This window comes from Crocodylus siamensis, unplaced genomic scaffold (assembly GCF_052110815.1).
Source record: "Crocodylus siamensis isolate JL-2025a unplaced genomic scaffold, ASM5211081v1 HiC_scaffold_126, whole genome shotgun sequence".
Lineage (NCBI taxonomy): Eukaryota > Metazoa > Chordata > Crocodylia > Crocodylidae > Crocodylus > Crocodylus siamensis.
Window position 1 is genome coordinate 10,371 of NW_028324536.1, and position 14,630 is coordinate 25,000.

General features: G+C 46.1%; 1 pseudogene; it reads left to right on the forward strand.

Annotated features, from left to right (window-relative positions):
* Positions 1–3,302: 3,302 nt before the first annotated feature.
* On the forward strand, positions 3,303–4,463 carry LOC149851845 (olfactory receptor 13G1-like; annotated as a pseudogene).
* Positions 4,464–14,630: the final 10,167 nt, after the last annotated feature.

Here is a 14,630-nt window from a genome sequence, read left to right on the forward strand (position 1 = left end):
AAACTCTACCAAACCACCAGTTAAGTTTCAGTGCCCCGACATGCTGTCAGTGCTGGTGCTCTTCCACCATACCCTCACACAGGTCAGGGCAAGATTGCCCTGCGTTGTCACTTAAGGAGCACACAGGCAATCCTAAATGCCTATAGTTTCAGGGAGACCTGTTTTCAGGGTGTGGGAGCTGGGTGGGGGACATGAATCACTTGGGGTTTGAGGACAAAGTTCCAGTTTCTACTTTCTGGTGATGGACTTGAGTACCAGGTGGTGTGGGGCAGGCTTGCCAACAATGGAAGGGGGTGTCCTGAGATATTGGGAGAATGGGTGGTAGCAGTCAGCATTATGTTCCTCTGTTGGGGCTTGGCATGTCTGCATGGGGTGGTCACCAGGGTGATTGCCATACTCCCCCATGACAACTGTATTCAGAAGCTGTGCTAAAATAGAGGGTGGTTAAGTCAGGGTTTTAGGACAATGGGCAACTTTGTGGAAATTATGCTGCTCATCCCAGAACATTGTTTGTGGATTTAAACTATGGTTGTCCAATAACTCGCCATTAGGCCTCTGAGCCCTATACTGTTTGGTCCATGAAGGGGCTAACCTTGGCTATTTCTCACTGCCAACAGTCTGATGGAAGGAAAATTGCACTTCCTCTCCCCCTCCCTTTCCTCAGTTTTGGTTTAGAGAGGGCTACCATGGACACGAACATCACTTTATTCCCCAACACCATCCTCCCATCACTGCCACTTGGTTGGTGAGGGCACTTGGGAGTGATCATTGTTGGGTCAGTTTAGTGTTATTAACATGATCTAAAGAATTTCAGAGCTGAAATCTCAGATTCAGACAAGCACACTCAATACCATTGGCAAAAGTGTCATTGGTTTGTTTGGGTACAGAGCTAATTAAAGATATGAAAATGAACTTTATGCTAATTAAATTATGCAAATCAGCCCAACACCAATTTTAATTACCACAAATGCTCACAAAATCAGGAAATATGGACAGCTGTTGTAACCTGAAGAGGCATGGCCAGGCTTCTTGCGATGTAAGATGGAGCTGGTTGAGATGTAAGTCAGCTCTCGGGTTTGATTCTGTTATTGCCTATTTCTCTTTCTCCGACGGCATTTACAAACAACTCATCTATCTATTCATAAAACACAACCATTCAGGAACAGCAGCTGGGCACAGGAATAACCATTAAAAATTCAGAAAACATAGTAATGACCTCCAACAGACTGGTTAGACAGAGAAACAGTCATGCTAGTATCCTCTCAATGGTGAGGCCCACCTCCCACAGCTGATCCTGCTGTGGACGTCAGACTTGTTAAGAAAGCAGAGCTGGAAAGGATCACACAAGGTGATCTACTCCAGTCCCAGCCTGGAAACTCTCTCTCAGGTGTGAAACTCAGAGTAGGCAAGCTTTCCTGCACAGAGTTATGTTATTAATCAAGTGTGGCTCTCCGTATTGTAATAGACTTCCTTTTTTCACCCAGTGATGCCCAGTCATGGGGTTGGGTAGAATCGAGTGAAACTGGTGGACTACATTGGTTTAAGCTACCTCAAGGTACAGAACATTTCAGAGGGTGAAGCTATAGATCTTACCCGCCTAGGAGGGTAGTGCTTGTGAATATCCAGCTGCAGTTAGCTTAATCCTGCCTAATAGGGGTTCACGTGTAGATGCACAGAATTTACTATGGAGCTAAGTAGTCCACTCCGCAGGAACTGTTGCATGTAGATATGCCCCCCTAATTCTCTTCCAGGTCCTTCAGAATAGTCTTTGAGGACCTACCCCATGATTTTTCCAGATACTTATGTCTGGCATAAGTAACTCATAACTAACATTAATCTCAAAAGGGCCAAAGATCACACCAAGAATTCATCCTCTCACTTTCATTACAAACTTCTAGAGGGTTTTTCCCAAATGAATGTGGATTTTTGTGTTTGGGGTTTTTTTGAGTTAGGTGACTTCTACTTGTCTTCTCCTTTGGGGCATTGTTTGAGGGTGAAATCTTCAACAAATTCACAAGGGATTGAAGCATTGTGTGTGGATGTTGAATCTATAAAATGGAAAGCATCTTCACAAATGTAAGTCAGTACTTAAATTATCATTGAGTTGTGAAGGGGAGTCATTTGTGTGGATCCAGAAAGAAGTAAAGATTTTTTTGATTAATTTGCTTTTTCCTTTCTTCATTTAGATCTTAAGAACTGCTGTGTCCTAAGCAGTCACATGGTGATGCTTACTATGATCCCTTATGCACAGCTGGCTGGTGATCAATCCCCAGTTGGAAACTCATTGGAGTCTTGAACCAGCTCCTGAGCCGGGTCAGGGCTGGGACCACCAGTCAGATGGTTGTTGATCCCAGCCACCATGGCATGTATGCAGGGTTGGGCCCCATAGTTTAAGATGGGTGTTGAGAGCTTGGAAGCAGTCCAACACAAAGTAGCAAAAATAATTAGGGGGACTTGGATGTTTGATGAGGAACAGGTGAAAGAGCTAGGCTTATTGAGTCTGGAAAAGAAAGGGCGTATTTGATAACATTCGTCTAATGCTGGAGGTGTTATTACAGAGAGAAAGGAGATGGCCTTTTCTCTGTGGTCAGGACTAGGAGCAACAACTTCAAGCAGCAGTGGTGGAAATTTAGGTCGGAGATGAGGACCAGCTTTCTGCCTGTGGCAGTGATTAAGAATGGGAACAGACTACCGGGAGACATTGCAGAACACGCAGAGCCTTGGAAGTTTTCATGAGCAGGTTGGATAGAAACTTGTCCGAGAGAGTTTAATCAGGGACAATCCTGCTTTGATCAGGGGCTGGACTAGATAACCCTGTGACATCCCTTCCAGCCAGACTTCCTGCCAGCCCACACCTACTTTGAGAAGGAAATGGAGGAGGGTTTCTCCATAGCTCCCTTGACCTCCCCTGGGCTGTGATGGCTCTTTGCTTCCATCAGCTCTTTTTGTTGTGCTGGATGTGGATTTCTCTGAAGCCGCACGTTTTCTCTGTCTCATACAAAGCTGCTGAGGGGAGCAAGATCTGCTTGGCCCAGACCAGGACTGCTTGGTTCAGACCAAGATGTTGACTCTAAAGTGATGCAGGAACCAGCTAGAAAGCCTCAGCTCTCATGAAGCCCTCCACCTCTTTCAGTTCCTTGTTTGGACACGTGTGCCCTTTACGTTTGGGCACTTCACCTTCCAAAAGAATGGCCCCATTTTTGTTGGACTGGGCCATCAAGGGGGGACTTCACAGTGCAAGGCAGTGGGCTAGTCCTAAATATGTGACCACATGAAGGGCATGTGAGATGGGTGGAGGGGGTGCCAATATCTTATTAAAAGACTAGGGATTTGTTTGTTGCTGTTGCTGAATGCTTTTTTTGTTCCCTTTGGAGCAATACCCTTCCTCACTTTTACTGTCTGCTTAGAGTTTTTTTAAAACTTTATTAACAAAATATTAAGTCTGTCTATCGTTGGGCTACCCCATTATTTTTCTTCTCAGTTGGCTACGCTTGTTTACCTTTTAATTTTCACTGTTATAGAAGCAGAGCCCTCATGAATGGAAACTAGTAACAACACCAGGGCATCTGACTTCATCCTAGAGGGGCTCTTTGATTATCCCCACCTCCGCGGTCTGTTCTTTGGGGTCACCTCCATGGCTGCTGTCCAAGCCAACTCCCTGATCATCCTGGCAACTGTCCTCCACCTGCCTCTGCACAAACCCATGTACTACTTTGTTGCTACCCTGACTCTAATTGACCTTGTCTGCACCCCCTCTGTTCTGCCCAAAATGATGCACAACCTGATACTGGGAAAGAAAACCATCTCCTTTAACGGCTGCATGGCTCAGCTCTTTCTCTTCACCTTCTCAGGAGGAACAGGGCTTATTCTCCCTAGTGCCGTGGCCTTTGACAAGTACATGGCCATCTGTCATCCTTTACACTCTGTAACCATCATGACCAAGAGAGTTTGCATCACATTACCAGCCTGTATCTGGGTGCTGCGTGCCATAATTTCCCTCCTGCACACACTACTCATGCTGCTTCTAGATTTCCGTGCACCTCGGTCTATGCAGCGCTACTTCTGAGAGATCCCAGCCCTTCTGGCAATATCCTGCAGCAAGACTTACCTCAACAAAATCATGACATTAATGGCTAACATTTTCCTAGGCATGATGAATGTCTTGCTGGTCACCATGTCCTGTGGCTTTATCATCAGGAGCATCCCGAAAATTCAGGGCTCAGAAGGGAAACGAAAAGCCGCATCTTGCTGTGGTTGGCCTCTTCTACTCCAGTATCATCTACAGCTATATCCGGCCATCCTCTAGCCACTCCCAGAAGAAGGACGAGTTGGTTGCTGTGCTCTATACAGTTGCGACTCCCCTGCTGAATCCTCTGATCTGCGACCTATGCAACAAGGAGGTCAAAGAGGCCTTCAGAAAAATCCATCCATTATATAAGAGAAATGCATCATGGCAATTGTGAACTTGATTCCCTGTAACCTTTTGACTTGTATTCTTGGTCCACATTTTAAAACCCACCACTTGCATTTAGGGCCTCCGTTTTGTCTACACACACCCTAAATGCATCAGTTTATACCAGCTGTATGTTGTGCCTCCTATAACATTAATTATTCATGATATCCTAACATGGATCATATAGGGGACACTGGGTGTATCTACACGTTCATTAATGCACTGTAATTACAGCACATTAAGTTTAGTACCTAGGTGAACGATTTTTGAGTGGCGTTTAATGCCCATTGACCTAAAGCTATTGTGCTTTAGCACAGATGAACACTTTTTATGTGATGCTTAATGCCCTTTGGACTAATCTACTGCACATAAGCATGCTTTTTGCCAGCTGTGCTAATGCACACTAGAATTAAGCCTACGGGCATTAAGCATCCCGTGTAGATCTGCTCACTGTGTAGCATTATTCTTCCAATATAGGATTATTCCCTCAGTGTGTATGAAGGAAAACAAACAGAACAATAAATCTCAGCTCTCTCTTTCATCTTTATTTTTTGTGAAATATTAAAATCCAAACTATATCAACATATTTTGGTTCCTGTTTGAATTTTACTTATCCATGTGTCTCATTTAGGTTCCTGAGTTTTATTTTAAAAAAAAAAAGTGTTTGTCATAATTAATTTTTGTTCTCATTTAGGACTGCTGTACAAATGCGAGGCCATGGATAAGATGTTAATAAAATAATCTCTTTTGGTTGTATGGTGTTATGATATGAAATCTACTGTGGTCAGAGGTATCATGTCAACTTACTGTTAATGGCTCTCTTTTTAAATATATTTTAACATGCTTTTATCTATATCTATATCTACTGTGGTAAGGTGCAAATCTACCCTGCCTTCTCCTTTTTTAAATCTATCATTAAATACCAATGCAAGGAAGCGGTCAGTAAGAGTAACCACACCTTGTCATGCATCTACAGATGCATCACAAGCAGATCCAGGGCAGTGATCCTCCCCCTCTATGCGGCGCTGGTCAGGCCGCAGTTGGAGTACTGCGTCCAGTTCTGGGCGCTGCACTTCAGGAGGGATGTGGCTAGCATGGTGAGGGTCCAGAGGAGGCCACTCACATGGTAAGAGGCAGCAGGGCAGGCCCTACGAGAAGAGGCTAAAGGGCCTGAACCTGTTCGGTCTCCACAAGAGAAGGCTGAGAGGAGGTTTGGTGGCTGTCTATAAACTCACCAGGCGAGACCAGAAGAAAATAGGTGAGGCTCTGTTCCCCTGGGCACCACCTGGGGTAACAAGGAATAATGGCCACACATTGATTGAGAGTAGGTTCAGGCTGGACATCAGGAGGCATTACTTTAGGGTTAGGGCTGCCAGGCTCTGCAATGGGCTCCCAAGGGAGGTGGTTCTCTCTCCTACCTCGGGGGTCTTCAAGAGGAGGTTGGATAGATACCTGGCTGGGGTATTATGATCCCAGCACTCGTTCCTGCCCAGGGCAGGCAGTTGGACTTGATGATCTGTTCAGGTCCCTTCTGACCCTAGAAACTATGCAACTACCTTTTAAACCTTAACACTAAAGTCTCAGGAAGGGGAAGAAGGATGGTAGGAAAAAAGAGGAAGAAACTGAGACAGAGACAAAAAGCATGTTAAGAAACATATGAAACAGGGATGGAAGTCATGAAAGAGCATTTTGCAATTTCCATTCTGATGAGATATAGATAGTTCTTATAGATGGTTTTACGTGGAAAATGCCATACATTGGTCCCCCATCACTCTGAAAGCAAAAAAAAAAACTAACTTTTTTTTTCCCCCCAAGGAGGCCATTTATATTTTCTTAAGCTATTGTTTTTTATGGGGAAGACTATCCTAGAACCTACCTTATGTAGTTCTCAGGAAATACTGAGACCAAGGGTGGATACTATTTCACTTAGTGGCCATTCAAAGGGCAGCTCTTGGTTAAATTTGGTGATACCTGTCCAAATTGCAGGACTCTCTATGTCCTGCTGCAAGTGCCTAAGTGCCACAAGAATTGGAATTGGAAGATATCTAGATGCCTCTGGAGGGCATCCGTGCCCCACACTGCCCAGTCATGGGTAACAGAAGCACTCCTGCACTTCTGTCAGGTAACTCAGAGTTGATCACAAGCTGAACTTTGGGCAGCCACTAGGTAAAATCAGGAGAAAGAAGGATTATTTAAAGTTGAAGGCATTCTTAGTGCAAGAATAAGTGGGGATAAGCTTCCTGTGAACATGTTTAGGTTGGAAATTGCAGCAAGCATCTCACCATTAAAGCAGCAAGATTCTGGTGAGCCTCCCCATAGAGGTAGATGCAGGGCAAGGAAAAACAGCAGGTTTAAGATGGGGTGGGGGCGGTGTCATAAACCGTGAGAGGCAAACTTTGAGTATCAGCACTGGGATATTTAAGGGTATCTTTTTTGATGCAAGTCTCAGAATTGTTGCGACAAGTTTTCCAACAGGCTAAGACAGACAGAAGGCAAATGATCATGGAAAAGGGAGAGAGGTGAAAAGAGGCAGGGAATAAAAATGATCTCTACTGGGGAAGGGCAGGAAGTGCAGCAGGAACCAAAGGCTCATCGGGTAGATGCTCCGGGTTAAGTCCAAGCTTGCAGGGGGAGGGAGTGGTGTCGGCTTGGTCCTGTCCCTGGGCTTGCTCAGGATTCCTCTGAGAATTGGGAACAAGAAGGCTCAGTGCAGTCAAGTCGTGGTGGACCCTGGGGTTGCAGGAGACCGGGAAGCTGGCAGCCCCAATGGAAAAAAGTCACCCTTCCAGTACTAACCATCTGGTTCCTCCCATAGAAATTCTAGTTGGACCAAGTTCCCGAAAACATAGCAGTCTAATCCTTGAGTCCATCTGGAGCCTATGCTGACCAGCTGCATGGACACTCAGAGAAATCATTGTGCATGTGCTGAAGAGGATGTGGTCACAGCCCCATCACACCTCTCTGAGATCCATCCATGAAGCCTACTCATTGAATCAAGAGGAATTCCTTTACCAGTGATGCATGCATACATATTTATGGACTCACGCCAGCCTAGGACCCATTCCCACAAGGCATACCCAGAATGACTACCATCAGTAAAGCCACTGACCTTACAATGATTTACCACAGTTTAGGAACTAGCAAATGCTCTGTAAAAATAACATAAATCCCAATTTCATCCCATTTTACCTAAGTGGACCAAACAAAATTAAGTCAGAAAGATGCTCTCAGGTTCGATCAGTTGTACAATACCACCAGCAAAACTATATTTCATCCTGTTACTCATGTGCCAAAACCCCTTTTAGGTGTTCCAGGCCTGCACTGAAACTGGGCGGTAGTGAATATCGAAGCGTAACAGACTGCCATCGTGGGCTCACCAGATTGGCTTGAGATACCCTGGGCTAGACGGTGAACTCGGAGCAACGGCACGGGTGGAGCGGGGAGCCCTGCCCTGTGGAGAAGGGGAAACTAATGCAAAGAGGGGGTGTTCAATCCCCTTGTTCGCAGGGAAGGGGGATAGCTGGGGTTGGGGGCCTACCACTCTTAGCCCTGGTTGGCCGGTTTGCAAGCTGGGGGGCACTGCCGGAGGGGATAAAAGCAGCAGCTGAACTGGCGTGTGGGGGCTGCTGACAGTGACTCTGGGGAGTGATGTATGAGGCCTGAGAAGAGCTGGGGTGAGCTGACCCAGCCGAGGGAGCAGGGACCCCTCTGAAGAGCCTCAAAGAAGGCGGCAGCGGCAGTCAGTCATGCCTCCCGCCCTGCAGAAGAGAGGAGCCGCAGCCAGGGCTTGGGGCACAGAGCTGGTGCCCCAAAGCCCCATCGCAGTGTGCTGGATGTGCCGGGCGTCCTGGAGGCTAGGAGTGGCAGTCAGCCCCCCACTCCACTGCGGAGGAGAAGCAGAGGCCAGGCAGCATCCTTATCCCGAGCAGCGAGCTGGGCCGGTGAGTTGAGGAAACCCTTCATCTTTCCTGGGAAAGCGGGACAGCAGCAGGCAAGGCACTGGGATCCTGAGGAGCAGCAGAGCACCAGGACAAGGGTCCCCAGGAGCTCGGGGCACAAGCCGGCGCCCGGAGTGGGACTGGCGAGCCGTGAGATGTGGGGTGCCCGGCCAGTCATCTGGAGCAGGGGTTTATAGCAACAACCCCTGGGAGCTGCCTGTGCTGCTGGCCCTCTGCCACTGACTGCCCCAGAGGGGACTTGGCCCTGTCCCTTAGTCTGCAGCTGATGGTCATCGGATGGAGTCCCTGAGCCTTGTGCTTGGGTCATGCTGATGGCTGCAGGAGTCCACTTTGTTGCTTGCTGCTTGCCTTTTTGGATGCCGTGGAGGGTTGCCCTTCAGCCTCTTTGAGGGGTTGGGGTTTGATACAATTTATGTGCTGCAGACCAGAAGAGCTTAACCTGTTGCAGCCTGTCGCTTATTGGGAAGCCTGTTGGAGCTGCAGGGAGTGAGCACCTTGCTTCCTTGTGGTAGCACCTCGGCAGCGGCTGAAAGCCGGCAGTTACCCGACCTGCAGTTCTCGAGTCGAGGGTTGGCTAACACATGCTGGTCTGTTTTGTGATTCTGGTTATGCCATTTCAGTTTGCTTGTAAGTAACCTTTCCTATTATCCTTGTTTGGTAAATAAAGTGTAAATGGTTAAATCAGTTAAGTGTTAGACCTTCTTGGGACCACGGGCTGCTGTGTGGGGAGCAGGGGCCGCGTGGAAAGTAAATTGTTGCTGCCCAGAAGCCCTTCCCCACTCTCTCCACACCATCCCTGGTACTAGGCAGGGGTGGCAGCTATTTGGCTTTTGTACCCCGGGTGGCAGCCCAAGGACTGTCCTCCTGGTATCACCAGTCTTCCAAATACTTTTGCAGTCATGAGATTCAGAGGAAGCATGCTTTCTTGCATATGGTTTTTAATATTAAAATATTGAGACACTCAATTTGTCAGCATTGTGCCTGACTTGATATTTTCTACCCAGTGATTATCAATCCTGGGGTAGGGTAAATTAAATTGTAGCATTGTAGTATCATAGTGCTTAGGGTCAGAAGGGACCTAAACAAATCATCACGTCCAACCCCCTGCCCCGGGCACAAGTAGGTGCCAGGGTCATATCACCCCAGGCAAGTATCTGTCCAGCCTCCTCTTGAAGACCCCCAAGGTAGGAGAGAGCACAGCCACCCTTGGGAGCCCATTGCAGACCCTGGCAGCCCTAACCATAAAGTAATGTCTCCTGATGTCCAGCCTGAATCTACTGTCAGTCAACTTATGGCAGCTATTCCTAGTAACCCCGGGTGGTGCTGGGGGAACAGAGCCTCCCCCAATTCCTGCTGGTCCCCCCAGTGAGTTTGTAAACCACCACCAGATCCCCTCTCAGCCTTCTCGTGCAGAGGCTGAATGGGTTCAGGCCCTTGAGCCTCTCCTCGTGGGGCCGGCCCCGCTGCCCCTGTAACTTCAGTTCAGAATCTAGCCCATTGCGATTGCTGAACTGCGCTATTTCCTCCCTCCGAGATGGCCATCTGGCCAACTGACTTCCAAGGCCAATTAAGAAGTAAGCCTTCAGGTAATCGGGAGGTGATGCACCCATGGTATTAGCAGGGGCACCACATGCTAGATATCCTGGAACAGAAAGTCGGATGGGATCACAGATCAGCTGCAATCTGGCCCAGTGATCAGAGACCATACTGGATGAAAGGTTCAATCCAGGCCACTCTCATAACTACTATTCATCTGATAAGAGTCCAGCATTGCACCCTGAGGATTCATCCTTTCTTCCTGAGTGATTAATATGAAATCTGCCTGTGCTGATAGAAACCTGATCAGGGTTACAAAGAAAAGTAGGAGGAAATTGTGTTTCCTTCAGGTTATTTCATAGAAGGAGAGGGATCTTCATAAAAAAACTCGTAGAGGTATTTTGCCAACTTAATGGAGAATATTTTTGAGTGACGCACACTTTTCTTCCCCTTTGGGGTATTGTTTGAGAGTGAAATCTTAGACAGGTTCACAAGGGACTGAAGCATTTTTTATAGAAGGAGGTCCATTGAAATGAGAATCATCTTAATCAATTTATAACTCACTGGGAGTCGGAACTTAAATTCGGAACTTAAATTGTCTCCTTCACTGGAAAGAATTAACCTGTGTGGATCTACAGAGAGGTGAGGTTTTTCTTGATTCATTCCATCTCCTTTTCTTCCTTCCTTGGTTTTTTATAAGGCAAATGATATCCATTGTTTTCCTGAGATCAGATTCCTTTCTGAGCGTACATGATAATATATAAAGACTAAGTATAAATGGGTGCTCACCGTCTCTCTTGCGTGCGCACACGCACTAAATTCCACTCCTGTATGTTTTTAATTTGTTTTTGTGGTTACTTACTCTGAAATTTACCTCACTCCTATCTAGAAATACACATTTCTTCAGTTGAGTTAAGTACATTTCTTGTGCAACCTGATCTGAGTTACACATGTGCCAGTCTGGTCTGAATTCGCAACCATCACCAGGGGTCCTGTGAATTTCACTGCGGTCAGAATCTAAATTATAGGTGGTACAATACTATAATCAGTAGTTATATAGGTATAACTATATAATAGTCATATAGGTGGTACAATACCATAGTGGTGGTGTCAATGACAAATGATGATTATAGGTGTACAACACTATAATGACGGTGTTACCAGATTTGCCCGCTACTTTGGGGTGTGCTCATTTATTAGGGCTAGGGTCTTGGTAATTCTGTCAATGTGCTGCTTGTGTTACTGGTGTCTCTATACGGAGCTGTATCTCTCCCCCTGCAAGCCCTCACCCCCAGTGGAGCCATCTTGCAGGACTCAGTTCAGTGGGGCTGGGTTTCTCCAGTCCCCAAACCAGTCATACACACGCAGATTAACGTGACACGCCTGACCTGGCCGGGTTGATCAGCGTGGACAGGCTGACACCCTCATATGCCAAGAATCAGTTCATGAGAACAACAGTGACTACAGTCGGACACAAGCACACAGTTAAACAGAAGACTTCTGAATCTGGCTGGGTGTCCAGATGACACCCTCATGAGCCAGCACTCAGTTCGTTAGGGCACATCTGAGCCAAACTGGGTCAATCAGCCAGTACAAGCTGATCCCCTTATGTGTTTCAAACTCAGCACGTCCCAATCTTTTAGCCTCTTGATGAGCAGACCCCACAGTATTTTGGGGCTTCACAGGGATCTTTAGCTTGGGGAAAAAGAAGCGTTGCGGCAGAGCAAGTAGGGAGGGAGAAGTAAACAAGGAAAAATATACTCAATTACCACCAGTTTGACTATAAAAGTTATTTATTGCTAAGTAGATGAGATATATAATGACACTAGTAGTGATAGACATGCAAAGGAAAAACAAACACAAACAGTCACAGTATACCCTGGTTTCACTAAGTATTTGGGGAAACTTAGCTCAAGCTTAATTAATACAGTTCAGGTTCAGAAATCTATGCTTGGAGAGAGAGCGAGCTGGGATCTCACCAGCCCAAGGCACTCGGGCTGCAAAGCCGACAGGTCAGAGCTCTCAGCATGATCCTTGAAGGGAGACGATCTGCCTCCTGCAGCCTCTCCAGAAGAAAGCGGGTGGTGTCCGCACACAAACTGCTGCTTCTTTTACAGATTTTTATACCCCCAGGTCAGCTTCTTTCAAGCATTCTCAATAGTGTAAATCAAATTGTCCTCTCTATTGACAAGGGGTTATCTGGGTGGGACATCTCAGGAAACTGATTGATACTCAGGAAACACCTCCTTGGAGCCAGCTTGACATTCCTATGGATAGCAGATATACTTGATGGGACAATAGATACAATAGATAGCTTGCAGCATCAGGGTTTTGGATTTTTACTTGTTGTGAACAAGCTTCAGCTTAGCATGACTTTTCCGGATCTTGCTATAGTCTTTTAACAGACTTAAGGCAATTATTGGAGTGTTCACAACCTTTTGTGGGGAGGACTTCCACCAGTCATCTCGGGAAAAGTATGATAACACTTGTGGACAGGGCTCCAACAGGCTGGACACTGTGATGAACCCTGTCCCATTGTTCAAATGTTGTCCATACCCCACTGACTCGGTCTATTGCCTCAGCAGTCCCTAACCTGGTGACCGAGTTTTAGCCAATTAAATTTAAATCAGCCTCCCATAGTGTGTGTGAGGTGGGGGGGAAAGTCCTTTGTAAATCCAGATTAGAACTGGTCTGATAAATGCTGAGCTGGGTGTGGGGGTTGATTAGCAGTTGGAGCACAGCTTCCCCATTGTGCCGTGCTCCCCTGCTTTGCTGATCCCAGAATTCACTGCAGTCTGCTTCAGGTTTTCTGTTCTCCATCTCTCATGTAAATGAATGGTCATGTGGTCCCATCTCGGATGCAAATGAGACCTAGGGCAGTTGTTTAACTTTTGTCACCCTTATCTGGAGGGTTTTAGGTATGTCTCTCACTGCATTTTAATCAGTTTCTGTTTAGGTCAAGGAAGAGGGGGAATTCTTTGTGAGTCAGATAGTCTGCATCCTGTCTCAGGGTTCCCCAAGAACGAGGAGCTGAGAGGTGACAGTGGTGTCAATGAAAAAGAGTCAGGAGAGAGGATAAGTGCTGAAAGAGTTTGCATTGAATCTGTAAAGTGATGCAAAAGGTGCAAATAGTTAACCAGACTTGATCTAGGAAGATCTCCTGAAGATTGAAAAATATTGGCCATGGGAGTCTTCCTACTTTCACCATTTTTAGCCACACTCCCTTTGACACTCCGTTTTTACACAACGGAGCCCATTTCAGATGGTGGAGGAGCATATTCAACACCAGCAGCGTAGCAGCTTATAAGAGGAGGGAACTCTGAAGACAATAATGCATGCACTAGCGAAGTGGGTATTGAAGTCATCCTGAAATTCCTGCTGATATGAAAATGCAGCAGCCTGTACTTGTGGGACGGCCTAACAGAAAACAAAACAGAAACCAGATTAAATTCTGTGGCGTCTTTTCTCCTGATATTTAAAAGACGCGCATGAATACCACTCTAATGAAGGGAGATTTTGGCTGTGTCATTTCAGGGGAATGATTCCTGATTTAAAGGAAAGTAGAGACCTCTCTTTGTATGTCTTGTTTTCCCTTAAATATAGATATTATTACATTATGTATAGTTGCTCAGCTGGACTAGATCAGACTTTTGAGCTGATATAGATGGTGGAACACGTATTACTTCTGAGCTGCGGTTGTATGAACAAAGTTGCAGATGGTATGGTATGTCTCGCTCAGGTGAGTTTCTGAATACTCCCGTGACTAATCTAATTTAATGTGACTTCAGTTAAGACCCAACTAATTGTTGTTATTACCCTTGTCACAATTGCAAAATCAGGGGAATGTGGTTTTGGGAAATGAAAAAAAAAAGGTTTGGGTTATTTATTAATTTTTTTTAAGTTAACATGTTTTTATATTGCTCAATTTTGGTGTAGACCATAGAACTTTTTCGAACGGCAGACTGTCCACCTTCAGCTACCAGTCCCCTCCTCAGTGCCTTAGTCCTCCCTGGTGTATGGATCAACTTAAGATCCAGTGCCGGATGATGTAGCTTCTCAGGCTGGATCTGGGTTACAGACCGTATCTCCGACTGACCTGTCCACGAGATTGGGTTGAATAGCTAGATACTTGGAAATACTTTCATCCATTATTATCTATTTATCTATCAATCCACACCTCCTTTCATCCATCTGTAGGTTTAGGCTTGCCCATAGTTTTGATGGACTGCACATAATGTTGATGGACTACACAGCTGTTTTTCTTGTCAGTTGCCTGCAATAATGTATATCTCAATTTTCATTCTTTCAGAAGAAATGCCTTAGTAAATGGAAACCAGGAACTACACCAGGGTGCCTGAGTTCATCATGGAGGGGCTCTTTGAACATCCCCACTTCCAGGGTCTGTTCTTTGGGATCATCCTGTGCCTCTTTATGGCTTCGATTATAGGCAACTCTCTGATCATCATGGCAATTGTCCTCCACCTGCCTCTGCACAAACCCATGTACTTCTTCATTGCTAACCTGGCTTTAATTGACATTGTCTGCACCTCCTCTGTTCTGCCCAAAATGATGCAGAACCTGATACTGGGAAAGAAAACCATCTCCTTTAACAGCTGCATGGCTCAGCTCTTTACCTTCACCTTCTCAGCAGCAACAGAGCTCGTTCTCCTCACCGCCATGGC